This window comes from Notamacropus eugenii, chromosome 3, assembly GCF_028372415.1.
Source record: "Notamacropus eugenii isolate mMacEug1 chromosome 3, mMacEug1.pri_v2, whole genome shotgun sequence".
NCBI classification, from domain to species: Eukaryota; Metazoa; Chordata; class Mammalia; order Diprotodontia; family Macropodidae; genus Notamacropus; species Notamacropus eugenii.
In genome coordinates, this window is record NC_092874.1 from 212,542,914 (window position 1) to 212,568,867 (window position 25,954).

Consider the following 25,954-nt stretch of genomic DNA (forward strand, 5'->3'; position numbering starts at 1 on the left):
CTGAGGACCTTTCTTGTTCTGAATGTGCAATATCTCAGTGGAAAACAACTCGCTGTCCTGTAAATATTTGTGTGTGTCTCACAGTATGGACTTCATAGGCAATAGATGATGGAGGGCTTTGTATACCAAAATAATGTTTGCAAACTTTGTTCAGATTGTTTGAGGAAGCCAGTTTGCTTGGCTGAAAGCAGAGAGCTACACTGGATGTGTTTTTCTATCGAGGAAGGTGACGACTCTGACTCCAGGTTACTGGAGAAGTTGGGAGATTTAGGGGACAAATAGACCATGCAGCAGGCTATTGTCATAATCCAGGGTGAAGGCGATGAAGGCCTACTGGGCTACTAATATGGTATGGGCAAAAAAATCAGAGGATGAATAGCCTGACTTATTGTAGTACCAGGTACAAGATCAAGACATTTTCTCTGATTCTGAAAGAAGCCCTATATCAGTGTAAGGTTACATCAACCAAAATAATTTTGGGTTGAATCTAATAATATTAAACTGGGAACCATGTAAAATTATGCATGAATACAAAGTATTGTTTTACAAATACAATATAGAGGAAGTATCCTAAACAGCAGTTCTGCTGAGAGAAAAAAAAGCATCCTTTGGTGGATTGCAAGTCAATCACAGTGTAATCTAGGGGCCAAGAAAGCTAATGGAATCCTAGGCAGCTGCATTAAGAAGAGTGACCAGAATAAAGGAGAAAATAGTCTCACTATGTTTTGCTCTCTCCAAATTAACATCTAGCCCATTGTGTTTAGTGTTGGCCACTGGATTTAAAAAGGATGTTGAAAAAATGAGTAGCATGCAGAGAAAAACTGCCACATAAGCATCCATAAGCAAATGAAGATGCTTAACCTGAATAATACTTAGTCCAGAAATAACAACTTCGTTCAGGTATTTGAAGGAAATACTTTTATGTGGTAATATGTAGACTTGTACACATGGGGCCAAATGAAGAGTAATAGGTGGACTGCTTTCAACCTGGTATAAGGAAAGTGTTCCTAATAAGTAGGACAGTCTAAAAGTGGAAGGTGTTTTGGGAAACAATAGATTTCCTCTTACAGATGGTCTTTGAAAATCCTCCTTCTTTAAATGCTGCCCTCTGACCCACAGAGAAAAGAAGAAAAGACAAAACTCCTGCATTATCAAAAATAAACAAAATAAATTCCTACATAGGCAATGTTTAAAAAAAAAATCTGTTCTCTGAGTCCATCACTCCTCTATTGGGATTTGTATTTTTTTTTTGCATTTTTCTAATTCTTAGTAATTTTGAGCATTTTTATATAGCAACTGACAACTTGGATTTCTTCCTTGGAAAACTGCCCATTCATCATCAGGGAATGGCTCTTATGCTTGTATATTTGGATCAGTTTCCTATATATCTTAGAAAATGAGACTTTTCTTGTTTTCAGAGAAGCCCATTGCCCAGAAGTTTTCCTGTTCACTCTTTTCTCTTATTAACTGCATTGATTTTGCTTGTGCATTCAGAGTTCTGATTGTTAATCTTCTATTTCTCACTTCCTCTTATAACTTTCTTTCTCAGTGGTATTGTTCAGCACTGGTTCTCTAAATTTTATATAATCTGTTTCTGCACTTCTGCCCCTCTTTCCAAAGCCCAATCACAGACTCTTCTAGTTTTCTTTACTTTTAAATTCCATTTTGATATCTACCCTTCTTAGAAAGAATTTGTTTTGTTTGGTACTAATTCTGAATTTCTTCTATGAAGTCTGAATTCTGCCAAAGGGACACACTTGAGGACCTAGAGGGCCACAGATGGTCTCAAGGCCACAAGTTCCCCGTCCCTGGATCCCTGCATTAATTTGCTATCCTTCCAGATTTCCCCTATTTCTTCTCTTATCATCCTATTTCCCTATGGAGGGAAATATTTTGGTACCCAATTGTGTTGCATGCATTTTTCTCTACTTTGACTAGTTCAGATGAGAGTTAGAGTAAAGTGACATTTGCTACCTCCATCTCTTCATCCTTTTTGTATTTTTTATTTTTATACCTCATTTATGCGAAGTAATTTTCTGACTTCTTTCTTTCCTCCCCACCACCCACCCAAATCTATTCTACTTAGTGTCTCTGTTTATTCTTTTGTTTTTAATTCTCAAAACATAACAAAACAATTTCCAGACTTTCTGTTTTATTAGACTCTTTTTATGATTCCTGATTCAGTTCTGAAAGGACATGTATCATCTTCCCATATTAAAATATAAAGTTTATTTTTATTCAGTCCCTTATGATTGTTTGCTTATATTTATCTTTTTACATCTTGACTTCAGAACATGTATTTCAAAGGTTCTATTCCACTTCCATTTTGTTATCAGGCAAGCTTAGAAGTCTTTTATTTCATTAAAAGCTATCTTCCTTCTCCCCCAGGATTATAGTAAATTTTGCTGAGTAAGTTAATCTCAGCTGTAAGCCCACTTCTTTAGCTTCTAGAATATCACATTCCAAGTTCTCCATTCCTCTTTGGTAGTGACTGCTAAACCATGTTTTTTTTTTCCTGAATGTGGGTCCTTTGTACTTGAATTCTTTTATTCTGGCTGCATGGATTACTTCTTCTTTGGTATGAAAGTGATGGATTTTGGTGATAATATCCCTAGGAGTTTTCATCTGGGACTTTCTTTTTTATAAGCTAAGAATTTCTTATTTTTTGCTTAGAGAAAAAATGTTCAAATGAACAGAATCCTCTCATGACCTTGAAGATCTCTCTAGAATAAATCATTTTTTATTAATTAATTTTTAGTTTTTAACATTCACTTCCATAAAATTTTGTGTCCCAAATTTTCTCCACATCTCTTCCTTCCTCCCATTCCAAGACAGTTTGCATTCTGATTACCCCTTTCCCCAATCTACTTCCATTCTATCACCCCCCCTCCTCTTATCCCCTTCTCTTCTATTTTCCTGTAGGGCAAGATAAATTTCCATACCCCATATCTTATTTCTGTATATCTTATTTCCCAGTTGCCTGTAAAAACAATCATTAAGATTCATTTTTAAAACGTTGAATTCCACATTATCTCCCTTACTCCTTCCCCACCCACCTCACTGAGAAGGTAAGCAATTTGATTTAGCTTATACATGTGTAGTAATGAAAAAAAAAACACTTTAATAAAAGTCATATTGTGAAAGACTAACTATATTTCCCTCCATCATATCCTGCCCCTCCATTTATTCTATTCTCACCTTGACCCTGTCCCACCTCAAAAGTGTTTGCTTCTGATTACCTCTCTTCCCATTTGACCTCTTTTCTATCATCTTCCCCCTCTCTTATTTATTTCCCCCCTACTTTCCTGTAGGATAAGATAAATTTCCATACTCAGTTGAGTGTGTATGTTATCCCCTAGTTCAACCAATCTGATGGGAATAAGGTTCATTCTCTCTTACCTCCTTTTTCATCCCTGCACTGTAAAAGCTTTTTCTTGCCTCTTTTATGTGAGATAATTTATCACATTCTGCCTCTCCCTTTCTCCTTCTTCCAGTGCACTCCTCTCATGCCCTAAATTTTATTTTTTAGATATCATTCCTTCATATTCAACTCACCCTTTGCAATCGATCTGTACATAATATATATGTATATTTTTTGTGTGTATGTATACATGTACATATATATGCTTGTACATGCATATATATGTGTATGTGTGTATATATGTATGTATACTGCTTCTAACTACCCGAATACTGAAAAAGGTGTCATGAGTTACAAATGTCATCTTTCTGTGTGAAAATGTTAGTAGTTCAACTTCAGTAATTCCCTTATTTCTCTTTCCTGTTCACCTTTTCATGCTTCTCTTGAATATTGTATTTGAAAGTCAAATATTCTATTCAGTTTTGATCTTTTCAACAAGAATTCTAGATATTTCTCTATTTCATTGAATGAAATTCATTTTTCCCTTGGAGTATAATGCTGATTTTTGCTGGATAGGTTATTCTTGGCTTTAATCCTAGCTCCTTTGACTTCCAGGATATAATATTCCAAGCCCTCTAATACCTGAATCTAGAAGCTGCTAAATCTTGTGTTATTCTAATTTTGTTTCCACAATACTTGAATTATTCCTTTCTGGCTGATTGCAATATTTTCTCCTTAACCTGAGAGCTCTGCAAATTGACAACAATATTCCTAGGAGTTTTCCTTTTAGGCTCTCTTTCTGGAGGTGATTGATGGAGTTTTTGAATTTCTATTTTACTCTTTGGTTCTAGAATATCAGGGCAACTTTCCTTGGTAATTTCTTGAAAGAGCATCTCCAAGTTATTTTTTTTGATCATGAATTTCTGGCCATCCAATGATTATTAAACTCTCTCTCCTAGACCTATTTTCCAGGTCAGCTATTTTTCCAATGAAATATTTCACATTGCCTTCTATTTTTCATTCTTTAGTTTTTGTTTTATAATTTCTTGATTTCTCATAAAATCATTAGCTTCCATTTATTCCATTCTAATTTTGAAGGAATTATTTTCTTCAGTTAGTTTTTGAATCTACTTTTTCATTTGTCGAAATCTGCTTTTTAAGGTATTCTTCTCCTGATTGGCTTTTTGGGCCTCTTTTGCCATTTGACCTAGTCTATATTATAAGATGTTATTTTCTTCAGCATTTTGGGAGGGTCTCCTTTAGCTATCTGTTGACTCATTTTTCATAATTTTCTTACATCACTCTCTCTACCCACTTTTCTTCTACTTCATTTATTTGATTTTCAAAATCTTTTTATACTCTTCCACAGCCTGAAACCAATTCATATTTCTCATAGAGGCTTTGGGTGTAGGTGATTTGACTTTGTTTTATTCTTCTGAGTGTATGTTTTGACATTCCTTGTCATCAAAGTAAGATTTTTTAGTCTGATATTTTTTCCCTCTGTTTTCTCATTTTCCAGCCACTTTCTTGATTTTTTAGCATTTTGTTAAGGGAGCCCTCAGCTTTTGGAGAGGAGAGTACACTGTACCAAGCTTGAGGGGTTTTGTACAACTGTTTTCAGAGATATTTCTAGGGAATCTGTAAATTTTTAGTACTTCCAAGGTTGTATAATCAAATGAGAGGTGTTTACTCCTCTCCTGGTCTATACTCTGTTCTATGTGTGACCACAAGCACTGGTTTCTGCCTTGGAACTGTGAGGAGGATTCCCTTTCTGTCATCATCAGAAGCTCTGCCACATCAGCACTCATCCTTACCCTAGGACAACCACCCAGGACTATGACCCAGATCTAAGCAAAGGCAAAGTAAGAGAATCTTGCCTCAGTGCCAGCCCAAAGATCGCTGCAGTCCTCAGCTGATCATCAACTCAATCCTCACCCCCTCCACCATCTGTGGGCTGATAGCTCCAGAAGCAGCCACTACTGTGGCCACAACATGTGCGAATTTCTTTTGGAAGGTGACTGTTGCTAGATATTTTCATTTTCAGATTCTCCAGTGATACTAAGAGATCTTAGCAGTTTTGTTTTTAACGATTTGTTGAAAAAGAATATATAGGGTTTTTTGGTCATGGCATGCAGGTAGTTCAATGATCTTTAAAGTAGCTCCTCAATCTCTTTTTCAGTCAGTTGTTTACATGAGGTACTTTATATTTTCTTTAATTTTTTCCATCTCTTGAATTTGTTTTACTATTTCTTGTTTCATGAAGTATTAGTTTCTTGTTTCTTTTATTTTGGGAAATTTCTTTCTTTTCCAATATTTTTCTCTAATGTTCCTATTTGATTTATATGAACATTTTAAACTCTTTTAAACTCTTGCTCTGTCTCATCCAAAGATTCTATTTCAAGTTCTGCCAAAGTCATGTTTTTCTTTGAGACTTTGCTTATAGATGTTTTAGAGTCATTCTCTTCTGTTCATGTATCTTGAACAGCATCCCTGTCACCATAACAGCTTTCAGAGAAATGATTATTTATCTCTTTTATTGATAAGCAATTATTTGAATCAGGAATGAGATTTTTGCCCCTTTTCTACTTCCTCATCCAGAAATCAACCAATTTGAGAAATCTTTATCAGAAACTTACGCAGGCTAAGATATCATCAAAGAGAGCAAAAGAAATTCAAGGTTCTGGCAAATAGGTAGGGTTCTGCTCATCCCTTTTACCCAGACAAGTCAGGGAAAATATCGATTCTCCCTTTTGTCAAACAGATGACATGGAGATTGATAATTCGATTTGACCAAGATTTGAATGCTCAGTGTCATGTGCCTGAAGACCCTCATTGTAATCTAGCCCACTCTTTGTAATATTCATTTTCTCATCAATTTTTAATGATTTCCAGGCTCAGGAACACCTACTCTTCCAAGGGGGTATATAAACCCACCACCATGAGGGGACTTTGGCATTCAAGTGTGCCACTGACCTCTTTTACTAATACTATATTAGCCTTATTAATAAACTGATAAAATTATCCAGAAACTCTTGTCTCTCAAATTTTTTAAGTGTCACAGCTTTGCATAAGCCTTTTCTTGTGTGCCCATTCTTCTAGCCTATTTCCTGACTTTAGGCTTTATGTTTGTATTGGGCCTCTCTTCACTTTTGAAAGGGATCTCTGTTCTGAACAAACTTCATGGGTTCTGCTGATACTTTCTTGGGGGTATTGGATGTTGGACTATTCTAGAATCTCAAGGACAGCTCAGGCTGAAGTATTGCAAGCTTTCAGAGTGACCAAAGTGGTCTGATTTTGGCATTCCTGCTCTGAGCTGTCTGAGCTGCCTTGGGTCTGTATAACATACCTGTATGGTTGGAATTCAAATAGGCTGCTGCTGGACTCAGTTCTTATAAGTCAACTAGAAAGATCTGCTGGTTCTCAGTGGCAGAACTTCAGGCTCCCCTTTGATTTGGAATTCCTGCCCTATGTATTCTCCTATGGGGTAAAGTCATACAATTTTTTTGCTTCTGAACCTATTCTTTATTCAGAGCACAACCTAAGGCCTATGACTACTTTTTACCCTGGAACACCACCCATATACACAGATTTCCCCTCAATCCACCCTGGATCTGTAAACCTGGAATTAATTAATAATGGAAATGCCAGGTGGCACTTGTTTTTGCAGCCTGCACAAGGTTAGGCCCCTCTGCATGTGTCTGGATCATTTTCTTATCTTATTACATAACCTCAGTCCTCTTTCAGGTACTGTGCCAGAATACTCTGCATGGTCATTCTTGGCTAATCCCCTTTTCCGCCATCTGCTTCCTGAGTGTCTTCCTTTGCTGAGTTGAGCTGAAAAAGAAAAAGACTTTTGATTTTTTTCTTGGATTTCTCAATCAGGATTTGGTCTTGTCTATGTTCTAGATCTTAGTGAATGAGTTCTGGGCCAGAACTCAGTTGTATATGTTTCTGCTACTCTACTCTGTTAGAATTCCATTGCTCATTTGTGACACTATCTATGGAGTAAACTGCCTTCAGGGACAAATTTAGAACAAATGCATCATGTTCCTGGTACCCATTAATGACATTGTGGGGAAAGGATAACTATAGCTCTGCTTAACCATCTAGTGTCCTCTAATAAGATAAATACTGGCAATAAATGTAAATTTCATCACTTTCTGAACTAAGCAGGGCTTTTCTTATTCACACCCTACTTACATATTGGTTTAGGAAATTATACACCTTTTATTCAGAAGGAAAAACTTTTGTAAACAGTAAGTGTCAAAAGCTTGAAGTATGCCAGCCAAGGTTCAAGCAACTGATCTCTACAAATAAGAGTAGACAGTCTTTACCTGAGATGCTTCAGGTTATGGAAGCCTCTTTGTACCATCTAACACACTTTTGGTATGGTGTCAGTGTTTTTAGATAATGATCTTGAATTTGAATAGTTTCGGAATATTTTCAGGTATTTATGACCTAATGAAAGACTTGAAAAGAAGTATCCTTTGAGTAGCAAAAAGTCCAGGTCTGCTATTTAATTATTATTTGTGATAAACTTTGTTCTAAAGGAGAGAATAAACTTGTCAGCTTGTGAAACTCAATAATAAAGTGATTGTGACCAATTTTCAACTCATATTATCACATAGACTCTCAGAGCTGGAAAGGGCCTCAAAAGTCATTGAGTTCAATCAGGAAAGGGAAAAGAATCCTTTTTATAACATGTCTGACCAATGGTCATCTATCTAGCCTTTGCCTCATGAGGAAACCCACAAATTCCTGAGGCAGTCTTTTCCACTTTTGGGATAATCCCTATTTATTAGGGATTTTTGCCCCTTACACCAAAGTGCAACTTACATCTCTGCAGCTTAGAATAATCAATCAACCAACTTTTAATTAGTGCTATGTATCAGGCACTATGCTAGGTACTAGAGGAAAAAAGTCAATAAAATGGATCCATTCTAATATCTGCCCTAAACGAACAAGAAATATGCCTGTTCTATGAGGCAGTTAAGTTCTTCTGCTTCAAGACTATAGTGTCTTCCTCTCCCCCTGCCCTTTTTCAACTCAATGTGCCTAGTTCCTTTGAAGTCCCTTTAGTATCCTGGTCACCTTCTGGTTGGAGTGGACTGGGTTTCTCCATGTTTATTTTACAACATGGCAGTAAGAACTGAACACAGAACTCCACATGTAGTCTGACCAGTTCAGAGGATAATGGAACTCTTTCAGGACTGCAGGACTCTTTCCATGGAGGCTGAGTTAATGTAGCACCTGGTGGTCTTTCAATTACTCACATTTTAGTCACCCTTCCCTCAGGCAAGTCACTCCAGGTTTCATGGTTATTTTGGGACTCTGAATCCATTCCAAAACTAAAACTTGGACATTCCTTCCTACTCGGGCAGAAGACACAATTAGTTGAAAGCAAAGGCATTTAATGAAACAGCAAAATAGAAAAGTAGCATTAGAAAATAAACCCCTCCCCCAATCTCCCATGCTCTCCTACAAATGTGCACCACTTTGGGGGTTGGATCAAACAGGCTTGGGGAAGATATATGGTCAGGATACAAATGTAGAGAAGCACCTTCCATTTCTGATCTACAGGGATGCTGATGCTCCTGCTGGACTCTCCCCCTCCACGTGTCATATGATGCCCACTCTCTATTAGGCTTTTAATCTAGGCTGGGCATTGTTTCCTCCTGGTCTTGCCTGTTTGATGCTGGACGATATGCTGCTCTTCTCATGACTCCTCTTGCCTCCTCATCTCTACCATTGCCCTCTTGTTTTTATCCTTTCTGGGGACCCATTAGTCATATCATCCCAACCCCCTACTTAAACCTGAACCTCCTCTACAACAACCCTGACATCTAGTCACTCAGGTGCTTTTGGATATCCCCAGTGATGGAGGACTCACTAACAACAGAGGCAGATATTCCATTTTGGGAAAGGCAACCACTAATACATTTTCCCTTATATTGGGTTTAAATCTACTTCCCTGCCATTTGTACACATTGATTTTGGCCTTTCAGGATCAAGTAGAATTTAATTAAATTCAACAAGTATTTATTGTGTGAATTTATTGTGCAAACAAGTATTTTTTGTGTCAGAGGAACTGTACCAGATGTTAGAGATACAAAGACAAAGCCATTCTCTACCCTCAAGAAGTTTGTATTCTACTGTGTGGAATAAATAAATTTTTCCTTTACCCCAAATACCTTTAAATACTTGAAAAAATCATTGGCTATGGTCCCTGTAAATATTATTTTTTTCTTTTTTTAGCATTCATTTTTTAAAACTATTTTCAATTTTCAATAATCACTTCCATAAATTTTGAATATTCTCCCCCTCCTTTGTCTCTCCTTGCCCAAGACAGTATACAATCTTATATGGGTTCTACACATACATCCCTATTAAATTCTTTTTCACATTAGTCATGTTGCATAGAGGTATTAAACAGAATGGGAGTAACCATGAGAAAAATCAAAACAAAAGACAACATGAAAAAGAAAATGGTCTGCTTCATTCTGTATTCCAGCTCTATAGTTCTTTCTCTGAATGTGGATGACATATTGTATTATGACTCCTTTGGAATTGTTTTAGGTCCTTGCATGACTATGAAGGGCTAAGTATCAGAAAAAGTTTTCCAACACTGTGGCTATTATTGTGTATAATGTTCTCCTGGTTCTGCTCACTTAACTCAACATCAGTTCATATAGGTCTTTCCAGGTTTTTTCTGAAGTCCAACTGTTCATCATTTCTTATAGCACAACAGAATTCCATTATATTCATGTACCACAACTTGTTCAGTCATTTCCCAGTTGATGGGCATCCCCTCGATTTCCAGTTCTTGGCCCCGAAAAAAAGAACTACTATAAATATTTTGTGCATGTGGGTCCTTTTCCCATTTTATTATCTCTTTGAGATATAGCCCTAGAAGTGGTATTTCTGGGCCAAAGGGTATGCACATTTTTATACCTCTTTGGGCATTGTTCCAAATTGCTCTCCAGAATGGTTGGGTCCGCTCACAGCTCCACCCACAATGAATTAGTGTTCCAACTCTGCCACATCTTCTTCAGCATGTATCATTTTACTGTTTTGTCATGTTAACCAGTCTGATAGGTGTGATGTGGTACTTCATAGTTGATTTGCATCTCTCTAATTAATAGTAATGATTTGGAGTTTTTTATATTTTATATAAATAAATGAATAAAATATTTTATATTTTATATGACTATAGATAACTTTAATTTCTTTCTTTGCAAACTACCAGTTCATATCATTTTGACCATTTATCAAATGGGGAATGACTTGTATTTTTGTAAATTTTACCCAGTTGTCTCTATATTTTAGAAATGAGGCCTTTATCACAGATACTAGTTATAAAAATTATTTCTCAGTTTTCTGCTTCCCCCCTACTTTGGTTGTATTTACCTTGTTTGTGCAAAATCTTTACAATTTAATGTAATCAAAATTATCCATTTTGCATTTCATGATGTTCTCTATCTCTTGTTTGGTCATAAATTCCTCCATTCTCTATAAATCTGACAAATAACCTTTTCCTTGCTCCCCTAAGTTGTTTATAGTATCAGACTTTATACCTAGATAGTGTACCCATTTGGACTTTATCCTGGTATATGGTGTTGTTGTACATAGACTATATGGTATATAGACTATATGGTATATGGATGTTGGTCTATGCCCAGTTTCTGCCATGCTATTTTCCAATTTTCCCAGCAGTTTTTGTCAGTCAGTGAGTTCTTATGACAGAAGCTGCGGTCCTTGGTTTTATAGAATAGTAGACTGCTATAATCATTGACTACTGTGTCTTGTGTACTTAACCCATTCCACTGATCTATCCTTCTATTTCTTAGCCAGTACCAAGTGGTTTTGATGATTGCTGCTTTAAAATACAATCTAAGATCTGCTATGACTAGGTCACCTTCTCTAGCATTTCTTTTCATTAATTCCCTTGATATTATGGACATTTTGTTCTTCCCGATGAATTTTGATATTTTTTGGAGTGCTAGAAAATAGTTTTTTGGTAGTTTAATTGGTATGGCACTGAATAAGTGAATTAATTTAGGTAGAATTGTCATTTTTATTATATTAGCTTGGCCTATCCATGAGCAAGTGATGTTTTTCCAATTATTTACATCTGACTTTATTTGTAAGAAAAGTATTTTGTAATTGTGTTCATATAGTTCCTGGTTTTGCTTTGGCAGGTGGACTCCCAAATATTTTACAGTGTCTACAATACCTTTAAATGAGATTTGTTTCTATCTCTTGCTGTTGGACTTTGTTAGTAATATATAGAAATGCAGATGGTTTATCTGGGTTTATTTGTAATCTGCAATTTTGCTACCATTATTTATTATTTCAAATCTTTTTACTTGATTCTCTAGGAGTCTCCAAGTATATCATCATATCATGTGCAAAGACTGATAACTTAGTTTCTTCTTTGCCTATTCTATTCCTCCTATTTCTTTGTCTTTTCCTATTGCTAAAGCTAAAATTTTTAATACAATATTGATTCAGAGTTATAATAATGGACATCTTTGTTTCACCCCTGATCTTATTGGATATGCATCTAGCTTATCCTCCTTACATATAATGATTACTGATGGTTTTAGGTAGATACTGCTTATTATTTTATTCCTGTACCCTCCAGTGTTTTCAAAGGAATGGGTCTTGTATTTTGTCAAAAGCTTTTTCTGCATCTATTGAGATAAACATATCATTTCTCTTAGATTTGTTGCTGATATGATCAATTATGCTGATATTTTTCCTAATGTTGAACCAGCTCTGCATTGCTGGTATAAATCCTATATGATCAAAGTGTATTGTTCTTGTGATAAGTTGCTCTAATGTTTTTCTGGCTGCCCATAGTATTTTTTCCTTCACTTGATAGTTCTGTAATTAGGCAACAATATTTCTTGGTGTTTTTAATTTGGAATCCTTTTCAGGAGGTTAATGGTGGATTCTTTCGATGACCATTTTGCCCCCTGAATCTATCACTTCTGGAGAGTTTTCCTTGATGAATTCTTTGAACATTTTGTCCGGGCTCTTTTTTTCATCATGGCTTTCTGGTAGGCCAATAATTTTTAAATTTTTTCTCCTGGATCTATTTTCTACGTCAGTTGTTTTTCCAATTAGATATTTCACTTTTCTTCTATCCTTTCATTTTTTAGATTTTGTTTGACTGATTCTTGATGTCTCATAGAGTCATTAGCTTCTACTTGCCCAATTCTAATTCTTATAAAATTGTTTTCTTCAGTTAACTTTTGCATGTCCTTTTCCATCTGTCCAAGTATTCCTTTAAGGGATTATTTTCTCCAGTTAGTTTTTGTACTTCCTTTTCCATTTGTTCAATTTTACTTTTTAAAGAGTTCTCTTCAGTGAATTCTTTTTTCATACTTTTAAAATCATTGGCCAGTTTTTCTTCTGTTTCTTTCTTCAGCTCTTCCAAGAGTGCTCTTTGTGCATGCGGGCAGCGCATAGCCCCTTCTGAAGTTTCACATGGGAGTACAGTCTCAATATTGATCTCCTTGGTATTTGTGTTTTGGTCCTTGTCCCCAAAGAAAGATTCTGTGTTGTTTTTTTTCCTTTCTGCTTTGCTTCTTACTCATGATGATGATGATTTGTGTATTATGGCCTCTGGTTCTTTCAGCTGGAAGATAAAGAACCTGGTGCTGAGCTAGCTGGTGCGAGAAAGCCAGGGCCTGATGAATTTTTTCTTTTTATGTTTCCCTGGATTAGCTCTGGAACTAGCTTATTAAGTGTGGGTAAGTGGTGGTCTGGTCATGGGAAATCTCCTCAGCTGAGCTAGAGCAAAGATAAGCTCAGCACTTAGTGATCCTTGCTGCCCTATATTCTTCCTGTTTCCCCTGGAGTGCTAAAGTACACCTAGTCTCCTGGTGTTGGGGGTTGTGGGCTCCACCCTCCTAGTGCTCTGAATCTCCTCCTGGTTCACTGAGGTGGAGCTGTCTGGGATAGCTCTTGTCTTCCATCACAGTAAGAGAAGTACTCCTTAGCAATTTTCCAAGCCTCATGTGCTATGAGACTGTTTGTGCCTTCTGCTGATGCCACTGCTCCAGGATTTTTCTGGGGAAATATTTTATGATTCTTTCAAAGTCAACAAGGTGAGGGGGAGAGAGCATTTACCAATCACTCTGCCATTTTGGCTCCCGGAAGTTTGATAGGTGATTCACAGATATTTAATGTGTGTGCTCTAATGTTTTTGCTAAAATCATATTTAAAATTTTTGCACCTACATTTGTTAGGGAAATTGGTCTTTACTTTTCTTTCTCTGTTTTGGCTCTTCCTGGTTTAGGTATCAGAACCATATTTGCTTCATAAAAAGAATTTGGTAGGACTCCTTCACCAATTTCCCCAAATAGTCTATGTGGTATTGGAATTAACTGTTATTGAAATGTTTGATGGAATTTGCTTGTCAATCCATCTGGTCCTGGAGATTTTTTTCCTAGGTAGGTCATTGATGGCTTGTTAAATTGCTCCTTTTGAGATAGGGTTTTTGAATTACTTCCTCTTCTCTTAATCTTGGCAACTTATGTTTTGGTAAATATCCATCCATTTCACTAAGATTGTCAAATTTATGAGTATACAGATAGGCAAAGTAATTTCTAATTATTGTCTTTATTTCCTCCTTTTTGGAGGTGAGTTCACCCTTTTCATTTTTGATAGTGGTAATTTGATTTTCTTCTTTCTATTAAAAATTCAGTGACCAATGATTTATAAATTATTTTTTTTCATAAAACCAGTCCTTAGTTTTTTTTAATTAGATCAATAGTTTTCTTAATTTCAATTTTATTAATCTCTCCCTTGGTTTTCAGTATTTTTTGTTTGGTATTTAATTGGAGATTTTCAATTTGTTCTTTTTCTGGCTTTTTCAGTTGCATACCCAATTCATGTAACTCCTCTTTCTCTCTTTTATACATGTAAGCATTTAGAGATATCAAACTTCCCCTAACCAGGGCTTTCTGTGCATCCCATACATTTGTAAAAACAATCACATCAAGATATACAGGAAGGTCTGCTGTACAGGGAATTTTGATCTGCTTTTTGATAAGCAAAGACAACTTTTGAAGGACCAATAATCACTTCAACCAAGCACACACACACACACACACACACACACACACACACACACACACACACACACACACCATTTAGTTCAGGGGGGAAAGCCAGCACCCTGAGCTTCAGAGAAAATAGAGAAATAAAGATCAATAGACAGGACTTCTAGTTCCCTGAAAATAAACAATACATACACCACAGATCAACAGACCCAACTATCTGACCATACATATAAAGTTACCAGAGAGAGAAGCACCAATATCTACCTGAGTTTTCATAGCTGAGGAGCTCCTTAGCAGCAACCCACAGTCTTCCATGGCACTTTCCAAAACCTAACCCCCAAAGGAAAACCTCACCTCGGGGTATTTATACACTCTTCAGAACTAAAGGGAAGTACCCTTTGACTCAGTGCCTCAATAGAGATTAACAAAAGGTACTTGAGACCTGTTAATGAGCAGGGAAGATCTAATTAACATTACAACATTTTGGCACATTGTCTCATTGTTATTCTCTTGAATGAAATTAGAAATTGTTTCTGTGATTTGTGATTTGACCCATTCATCCTTTAGGATTAGATTTATTAGTTTCTAATAAATTTTTGATCTATCTTTCCATGGTCCTTTATTACATAGAATGTTTATTACATCATGATCTGATTGTTGTCCTTTATTCTTGAAGAGAACCAAAATGACATCACCATGATAAAGTCAAGTTTCAATGTGTCTGACTGTGGCTGATCAGACCAATATGAGGTCAGAATGCTCTACTACAGATTGGGCATAGATAGTCCATGTAAATATTTGGGGTGGATATTCCAAATTTGCACATCCTATGTTTCCTCTGAGCTGTTTCAATTTTGCTTTATTCATAGAGCACAGCAGCTTTTCTGATGTGGGCATGGCATGCTAAGTGGTCTTGTGTGAGTGTCTTCCATGTCACAAAATCAATTCCAAAGTTCTTGAGAGAGACCTTGAGAGTGTCCCGGTATCCCTTCTTCTGACTACCATGTGACCACCTGCCCCATGTGAGTTGTCCATAAAATAGTCTTTTTAGCAAGCATTCATTTTATATTCGAACATCATGGCCAGCCTATCAGAGTTGTGGTCTCTGAAGCATACTTTGAATGCTTGGCAGTTTAGTTTGAGCAAGGACTTCAGTGTCTGGTAACTTATTCTGCCAGGTGATCTTGAGAATTTTTCCAAAGGCAGTTCAAATGGAAGCGATTCAGTTTCCTGGCATGGTGCTGGCAGACTGTCCATGTTTCAGAGGCATAGAACAATGAGATCAGCACAACAGCTCTGTAGACCTTCAGTTTGGTAGTCAGTATAATACCTCTCCACTCCCATACATTTTTTTCGGAGCCTCCCAACTAGTAAAGCTAGCTCTAGCAATGTGTGCGTCAACCTCATTGTCAATGTGTACATCCCTGGAAAGTACACTACCAAGGTAAGTGAACCTATTCACAACATTCAAAACTTCTCCATTTGTTGTAACTGATGGTTCTACTTATGGATGGTGTGCTGGTGGCTAATGGAGCACCTGTCTTTTCTTGGTGTTAATTATTAGGCCAAAATTAGCATAGGCAGCAGAAAATTGATCCATACTTTGTTATATCCTAGCTCCAGAGGCTGCATTGAGTGCACAATCATTTGCAAAAAGAAAATCATGTACCCCCACTCCCTCCACTTTGGTCTTGCCTTGTAGCCTTTTCAAATTAAAGAATTTACCATCAGTATGGTAGCTGACCTTGATGCTGTGTTCATTCTTATTGAAAGCACTTGAGAACATGGCTGAAAACATCATGCTAAAAAGCATGGGAACAAGCACATAGCCCCATTTCACTCCACTGATGACTAGGAAGGCAGGAGAGCATTGTCTACTCTCCAGAATCTGGGCAAGCATGCCATCATGAAATTGACATACGATACTGATGAACTTCTCTGAGCAACCAAATTTTGACATAATTTTCTATAGACCCTCACAATTAACCATGTCAAATCTACAAATGTTGTGTATAGACCGCTGTTCTGTTCCTGGCATTTCTCCTGGAGTTGTCAGGCAGCAAACACTAGAAGCCACACTGACTCTCAAGTAGATGACTATCTTCCAGGTGAGGGATTAGCCTCTGTAGGAAGAATCTTTCAAGCAATTACTAAAAGTGAGACCCCCTGCTGTGATTATCAATTTCCTTTACCTTTGGAGAGATGGACAATGAAGGCATCCTTGAACTCCTGGGGGATAACCTCCTCTTGCCACATAACATGGAAAATTTCAGCAGCTTTTGTATGAGCAATGGTCCCCTTACCTTGTATTTCAGCTGAAATAGAATCAGTACCAGGTGCTTTGCGATATGAAAGGACCTTAATAGCACTCAAAGCCTTTCCTTCAATTGGAAGTTCAACTAAGGAGCAATTGACTTCAACCTGAGGTAAACAGTCAATGACCTCAGCATTGATTGATGATGGTCTCTTGAGAACACTATGGAAGTATTCAGCCTATCTCTCCAGGATTATGTCCTTATCACTAATCAATGTGGTTACATTAATACTAAGTAGTTGTGATGCACTATAGTTTTTAGTCTGTAAAGAGCTTTCAGGGAATCATAAAAACCCTTTGGATTGTTACTATCAGCATAAATCGACTTTCATCTGCCTTCTTACTGACCCAGGAATCCTGCATCTCTCTAAGTTTTGCTGGTAGTTTTGATGGAATTAAATGCTGCCTTCTTAGAGATGGATGAACTATCCTGCTGGCAAATTCTGTGGAGTTATCATTTTTCATTTAGCAGCTTCTGGATTTCCCCATGATTTTCATCAAACCAATCTTGGTATTTTTGAGTGTTCTGACCCAGATGAGGAAATACAGTGGTGTACACCAAATCTCTGAAAGCTGCCCACTCCTTTTCTGTTCCACTGTTGCCAACTGTGTGTTGGCTCAACTTTCCCTCCAAGTTAGCAAAAAAACTGTTCATGCTCAGAGACGAGCTCTAATTTGTTCATATTAATTCTTCTGGTAGTCATTTTGCCTTGGGGGCGGCACTTTTGATGAATGTGAATATTTAACTTGGAAAGGATAAGTCTGTGGTCAGTCCAGCACTCTGCACCACACATTGCCTTTGTCACTCTCACATTTTATCTGTCTCTTCTCCATACAATCACATAGTATGTTAAATGCCAATATTTGGTGCAAGGGTGCATCCATGAAGTTTTATTTTGTTTAGGTAAACGGAAAACAGTATTGGTGATGAGAAGCTCATATGATGCACAAGACTTCAGCAGTAAATGACCATTGCTATTGCTATTTCCATCTCCATTCCTCTCTAGGACTCCCTGTCAATCTGGTAGTCTGAGCCTACTCTAGCATTAAAGTCACCCAGGATTATAAACTTGTCTTCTTTTGACACATTGATGATACAGGTCTCCAGGTGTTCATAAAATTTTTCTTTGACCTCATCAGGATTCATCATGTTGGGAGCATAGGCACTGAAGATAGTGGCATGACATTTTGGCAACAGCAAGTGGCAATAGCATTGGCATGAGCCTGTCATTCACTCCTTTTCACAGGCATACCAGTTTGCTGACTAGATTAGTTTTGATTGCAAAACTTACACCAGCTTCATAGTGTTCCTCTTTACTGCGACCAGTCCAGAAAAATGTGTATCCAGCTGACCTTCATTTGCCAGCCTTGTTTCACCCAGGCCTGCTCTTTGGATGCATTACATAGAATTTTTATTACATCATAATCTAAAAATGATGCATTGATCATCTCTGCCTTTCTGTACTGGTTTGTCAGGTTTTTATGCAGTAGCACATGTTAAATTTTTGTGTATGTATCATGTACTGCTGAGAAAAAAGTATATTCTTTTCTTTTGCCATTCAATTTTGTAGGTCTGTATGGGTATGTATTTATGTGTATCTTATATATGTATAGGTATGTATATGTACATGGGTATATTTGTATATATATACATATATATTACATAGATACATAAATAGATAAATAGATAAATATATATAAATACACATATATGTATATGTGTATATATATATGTGTGTGTGAATACACATACATAGAAAGAGGGCACAGGGTGAGCTGAATATGAAGGGAGAGCACTTAAAAATAAAATTTACTGTTGCATGGAATGTACTAGCAACAAGAAAAAGGGAATGGTAGAATGCAGCAAATCATCTCACATAAAAGAGGCAAGAAAGAGCTTTTTCAATGGAGGGGAAGAGGGGGGAGATGACAGGGAATAAGTGAGCCTTACTGTCATGAAATTTGGCTTAAGGAGGGAATAATATACACTCAATCTATTTTTGCTGTACAGGAAAGCAGGAGGATGGAGTTAGGAGAGGGAATATAATAGAAGGGACAGCAAATTGGGGAAAAGGATAATAAGAAGCAAATATTTTTGTGGGAGGACAGTTCAAGGGAGAGAATGGAATAAATGGAGGGCAGATAGGACAGAGGGAGATGTGGTTAGTCTTTCACAACAGAAGTATTATGGAAGTTTTTTTGTGGCTACACAGGTATGACCTACATTGAATTGCTTTTTTCCCCAATGATTGTGGATGGGGAGGGAGGAAGGGAGAGAATATGGAACTCAAAGCTTTAATAATGAATGTCAAAAATTGTTTTAGCATGCAACTGGAAATTAAGATATATAGGAAACGGGGTACAGAAATCTGTTTTGCCCTACAGGAAAATAGAGGAGAGGGGGATGGGAGAAGGTGGGGGTAATAGAAGGGTGGACAGAGTGGCTGAAGGGATAGATGGGTGCATGCCATCATGGTGTGGGAGGCAGGGAGAGATGGGAAGAATTGAATTCAAATTCTTGTGGAAGTGAGTGGTGAGAACTGAAAAATAAATAAACAAATAATGTACTTAAAAAAGAATAAAATGTTCTAAATCACTATTGATTAGAGAAATACAGATTAAAACAACTCTGAAGTACCACCTCACACCTATCAGGAAAATGATAAATGTTGAAGATGAAGGAAAAGTGATACACTAACACATTGTTAGTGGAGTAGTGAACTGATGATCCAACATACTGGAGAGCGATTTGAAACTATGCCCAAAGGGCTAAAAATGCTACATACTTTTGAATCTAGCAATACTACTATTAGGTCTGTATCCCAAAGAGATCCTAAAGAAGAGAGAAAAGGACCCACATGTACAAAAATATTTATAGCAGCTTTTTTTTGTCGTGGTAAAGAATTGGAAATTGAGAGGATGTCCATCATTTTAGGAATGGCTGAACAAATTGGGGCATATGAATGTAATAGAACACCATATTGTTCCATAAGACATGATGAGCAGGCACATTTCAGAAAAACATGGAAACACTTCCATGAACTGATGTCAAGTGAAGAGAGCAGAACTACGAAAATATTGTATACATTAACATGAACATTCTGTGATGATCAACTATGAATTACTTAGAGCTTCTCGATAACACAATGATACCAAACAATTCAAAGGACTAGTGATGGAAAATGCTAAGCACATCCGGAGAATAATGTATGGAGCTTGAATGCAGGTTGAAACATACTATTCTCACTTTTTAACTGTTTTTGTATTTTCTTTCCCATGCTTTCCCCCTTTTGTTCTGATTTTTCTTTCACAACATGAATAATGTGGAAATATTTTTTAACATGATTGTGCATATATAACCTACATTATATTGCTAGTTGTCTTGGGGAGGAGGGAGGGAGTAGAAGGGAAGGAAAAAAATTTGGAACTCAAAATCTTACATGTAATTGGAAAAAAAGTATTAAATGCTAAAAAAGGGAAGTAAATCTGAGTTTGCTTTATTTCAGTTGTGAAACTGAGAAAAGAATATACACAGTACACAAAAACACACATGCACATTAAGTTGACCAAATTATATAGAGACTCAGAAAAATATAATTGGTTTTTACAATCATATAGCCAGACTCTGCCTCAATCAACTGGATTCATTTTCTAATGTCCTTAGACATTACTAAGAGAATTATCAAGGCAGTACGCAGAGACAGAGTGACTGTGAAGTCCTTTCTAGTGATGTCATGTTCATACATTTGAAATTTTAAAGTGAGGAATTATATTTAAAAGTTTTTGACTTCTTGTTCAAGTTTGGTTCCTGTGTTCAAGGTCATCAAATACAGAGAAGAGAGATCTAGTGACAGTGATGGTGACTTTCTCAACTTCATTTTTATACTTGTTGATAATATCTTATATTATTATAGCAGCCTTATCTAACAAAATTTCTTCAGAATGACATGCATGAAAGGATTCCCCTGTACATGAATACCTCATTATCCACACTGAAGTCACTGACTTAGGAACATTTCAAGTGACCAGTTCATACATAGAAACATTCAGTGGTCCCTTTATCCCATGCTAATAGAGCCCTTCCCTCAAGTTCTTATAAAAATTGTCACTAGAGTATTTTTTCTTGTTGTTGTTCACTTCTTTAAATCATGTCTGACTGTCATGACCCATTTGGGGTATATGAGCAGAAATACTGAAATGGTTTGCCATTCTCATTTTACGGATGAATAACTAAGGAAAATAGGGTGGTGTGTCTTGTCTAGGGTCACACAATTGTTAAGTGTTGGAGGCCAGATTTGAATTCATGAGGATGAATCTTCCTTACTTCAGGACAAGCACACTCTCCACTGTGCTTCTGAGCTGTCTTTTTCTACACACCCCCATATAATCACCAAATCCCAGAGACCAAGCATATCAGGAGTAAAGCTCCCATTTTCACCCTTTCTTTTTCATGGTAATTTCTGCTATGGTAAATATTGAATATTCCTCTTCTATTTCAATATGCAATGAGTGTAGGCAGTTAGGTGCTTCAGTAGGTAGTGTCCTGGGCCTAAAATCAGAAAGATTCCTCACTGTCAGTGCAAATCAAGCCTCAGACACTTACTTGCATGACGCAGGGCAAGTGTAATCTCATTGGCCTCAGTTCTTAATCTGAAAATGAGATGGAGAAGGAAACAGTAAAGCACTCTAGTATCTTTGCCAAGAAAATCCCAAATAGGGTTAAAAAGGCACCCCACTACTGTCATCACCACCACCACCTCCACCACCCAAACAGACTTTTGTATATTAAACAGAAAAAAATGGATTTATGTAGCATTAAGTAAGTAGAATAATAGTTACTAGGGGGCAATTCCTGTGTCCTTGGTCATCCTTACTTAACACCTTTTTCAGAGTAGATGCTTTATATATGTTTATTGAATTGATTATTATTCAATGGAGGAAATGCAAAATGAGTTACAAATAGATCACATAGAAAGGGTTTAGAATTCATACCATTTTTACGTTAGAGGTTTTCTTTATATAACTGGTATTGCTCATATGAGTTCATGACAAATTTTGTTGGGAGTCAGTGGCAGGGGGTGATGGTGAAGGGCTACAAAATCCTTTGTCTGCATCAGTGGAAGGAAAATGCAGATATGAAGCCTTCTCTATTGAATCATCAGATTGCCAAATCATTAGGAACATGTGGCCTTACAGGATTGCTTGAATTTTTATTGTCATTTCTAATGCTTTGTGTATACACATTTGAATTCTTTGTATTTACAGATGACAGAGAGATATGGTGGAGAAACCCCATTATGAATACAGAGGAAGAGAGTGAATCCCCTTACCATCCTGGAAGGTAACCTTCCATTTTTACCTGTCACTCAGTAATAGACTTCATAATTTTAAACTATTTACACTCTTACATGGGAAGATGATATCTGTAACTAATAAGATCTTTCTCATTATGAGAAAAGAATAAAAGGTAGGAGGACATGATGGAGGATAATATGGGTAGTAATAGTAACTGTAAAAAAAGTTAATCAAGTTTCTCTGATAAAGGCCTCATTTCTCTAAAATATAGAGAACTGTGTCAAATTCATAAAAATAAGAGTTATTCCCCACTTTAATAACAGAAACCATATGATCATCACAACAGATGCAGAAAAAGCTTTTGGCAAAATACAACACCCATTCCTATGAAAAACACTGAAGAACACAGGAATAAATGGAACTTTTCTTAAAATATTAAGTAGTATCTGTCTAAAACCAACACCAAATATTGCATGTAATGGGGACAAGATAGATGCATTTCAAGTAAGATCAGAGGTGAAACAAGGATGTTCACTATCTCCACTGTTATTCAATATAGTACTAGAAATAAATGTAAGAAATAAGGGAAGAAAAGGAAATTGAAGGAATTGGAACAGGCAAAGAAGAAACTAAGTTCTCAGTCTTTGTAGATTATATGATGATATACTTAGAGAATCAAGTAAAAAACTCCTTGAAATAATAAACAACTTTGGCAAAGTTGCAAGTTACAAAATAAGCTCACATAAATCATCTACATTTCTATATATTACTAACAAAGGCCAACAACAAGAGATAGATAGAAATCCCATTTAAAGCTATGGTAGAGACAATAAAACATCTAGGAGTCTGTCTGCCAAAATAAACAGAGGGACTCTATGAACAAAATTACAAAACACTTTTTGCACAAGTTAAGTCAGATCTAAGTAATTGGAAAAACATCAGTTGCTCCTGTTAGGCCGTGCTAATATAATAAAAATGACAATTACACATAAATTTATTTATTTATTCAGTGCCATACCAATCAAACTATCAAAAAATTATTTTCTGGAGCTAGAAAAAATATCAAAACCTGAAAGAACAAAAAGTCCATAATATCAAAGGAATTAATGAAGAGAAGTGCTAGGGAAGGTGGATCAGCTCTACCTGATCTCAAGCAGCACTCATCAAAACCACTAGGTATTGCCTAAGAAACAGAGGGGTAGATCAGTGGAATAGGTTACATACTCCAGACACAATAGTCAATGAATATAGCAGTCTACTGTTTGATAAACCCAAGGACACCAGGTTCTGTGATAAGAACTCAATGTTTGTTTCCTGAACAACTACTATGTTCCAGACTTGGGACTGGGAACTTTCAGTATAGAGGCCACCCGTGGCTTTATAGGTTTCCAGGTCTGCCCTTCTGAATTAATCCAAATTTCCATGAACAAATGCCCATAACCAAAAGATTTATTTGATAAAACTTGGACTCAATGAAAAGGAAGCATAAATGGTCTCGATGAGGACAAAGGTGGCCTCCAGGGCCCAGATTCTATGCACCTGGTCCAGATATTGTGCTAAGAACTCGGCATAAGAACAGGAGAAATGACAGTTCCAAAGAGCTTGAAATTGAACTGCAGGAATGAAGAATCCTTAACTCAAAGTAGGAACCACAGAGGCATATCAACATCGAACATGCAGTACCTGAGACATACTCATTCTTCTTGAACACTCTCATTTGCCATTCTTTAGCCTGAGGACAGTACCATCATCTAATACTGGATGACTTAAATTCTCTCCTCATTTTTTTCTTAATGTTCATCTTTGAGTTTGGAAAAAGGAATTTCTAAGATTAAACCCCCTTCTGTCATATCTTTTCCACTTCACATTCTGATGTCTATTTCTCTTTTGAACTTTTTTTCTTTTCAGTTTTAAATGTTGGGAACATCTGAGTCAAACACAGTAAGAGAAATCCTTCTCTTTCTCCTCTAATTCCTAGGATGATGTTACATTCCTGATTTCTTCTTCTCATCTCTGGATTTCCCAGAGTATGGAAAGAAATCCTTGATAATTTTCTGGTTTGTGTTGTTTTGCTTTGTTTTCCAGACATCTTACTAAAGTAATTAACCCCTTTACATCATTTATCTTCAAGAGGGAAACAGAATCAAGTTTTTAATTTGGCTACCCTATTCTTTTTCCTCCCTGTTGCTCTTCTACCTGAGCATTCTTCCAGTGTCATATTTCATATGCCAAAAGATGTCCTATGGGGTATGTAGAAGCAGACAGTAGTAAATAGTCATGCTTTCCCCTCATGTATGCATATTCGTTGTTACCAATCATCTCATGTGTTCCTGTGAAACAATGATCTACTGTAAAGCCTCATTTCCTCAGAAACAATCTGAGAGGCTTTTGAAATTCATATTCACTTAGAAATCAGTGGTTGCGTTGACGCCATTCTAAATATAGGTACTCTTTTTGTTTCATTCCAAGTGTACAATGGCTTTCATTGCAAGAAACTGAAAACAATTGAGAAAAATCATAAATTTTGAAATAAAAATAACACGGAAAAGAAATGGTAAGAAAATACCACATTGAAGCGGGACAACTCAGAGGGGGGTCATCTCATATTATAATTTCTTCATTGAGCAACACTCCCAACCAACAATGCCATGTGTTGCTTACATCACAAAGCCAAAGTTTTCCTTGGTCTCCATGGTTACAGAACTGAGCCTAGTTCTTCTAGTGGAGAACTTTGAGAGAGGACCTGTGCTGGCTAGTTCTTGTCTTAGCTTGGAAAAGAGATATTTTTTCAACTGTTATTGTAGAAATCTTTCTGCAATTTTAGGGTAGGTGCTGATGTCATTCATTTTCTACTTAGACTGCTGACATATTCAGCTCAATAGTTCTAGAACTGAACTGATAAGTCTTTGCTTCCTTAACCTTAATCCTGACTCCCATTCATGGCTGAGGACACCACCCCATCCCAGTCACTCAAGCTAACAGCCCAGAGGTCATCCTCCACATCTTCTTTCTATCCCCATCATATTCTTCATGGGTCACCAAAGGCTGTCAACTTTATCACCTACAAATCCAGGCTTTTGTTATCATTTCTCCCCCTTACAATAGTAACAGCTCATGTATGGGCTTTCATCACCTCTACCCTGGACTATTGTAATAACCTGCTGACTACCTGTCACCAAAATCTCCTTACTGCTCCCATCACCTGGAGTCAGAGTCAACTTCCTCAAGTGCAAAACACATCCAGTTTAACCCTCTGCTTTCAGGCAAGCTAACTGGATTCCTCAAACAAACTGGACAAAGTTTGCAAAAACTTTGCAAAGACCTCCATCTTCTGATTGCCCATGAAGCCATTCAGTGAACATGAAAATATTTTGAGTCCAGTAAATTGTTTTCCACTGAGATATTGTGCATTCAGAGCTACAAAAGTCCTCAGAGGACCTCTGGTCCAACTCTCTCTCCCTTTGTCCAATAACATCCAGAAGCTCAGGAAAGTTCAGGAACTTTCCATAGGGCAAACAATGTGCATCACTGCTTCCCAGGTTTCCCAAATATGACTGCATTTCACTCAGAACACCACTTTGGTAAAGAGTTGTGTTCTTTCTTCATTTGGGGGAAATGCTGGATAGGTCAGGCTTCACCACATCTTTCAAAGTTTGAGGAAATCAACATGAATGAATGAGTTTTGCTGTGTGGTGGCTTGGATTTATTTTGTATTACTGTTTCTATGAAGTTTATTCCCATAATTTGGAGTTGCTGACACAACTATGCTCTCTCACACAGAAAAGAAAAATCTGACCATTCCAGGTCCAGGGGTTGGAAACTTTTGGACTTGAGGACACCTGTGGCTTTCAAGGTCCTCAAGTCTGGCCTTCTCATTAAATCCAAACTTCAGAGAACAAATCCCCAAAATCA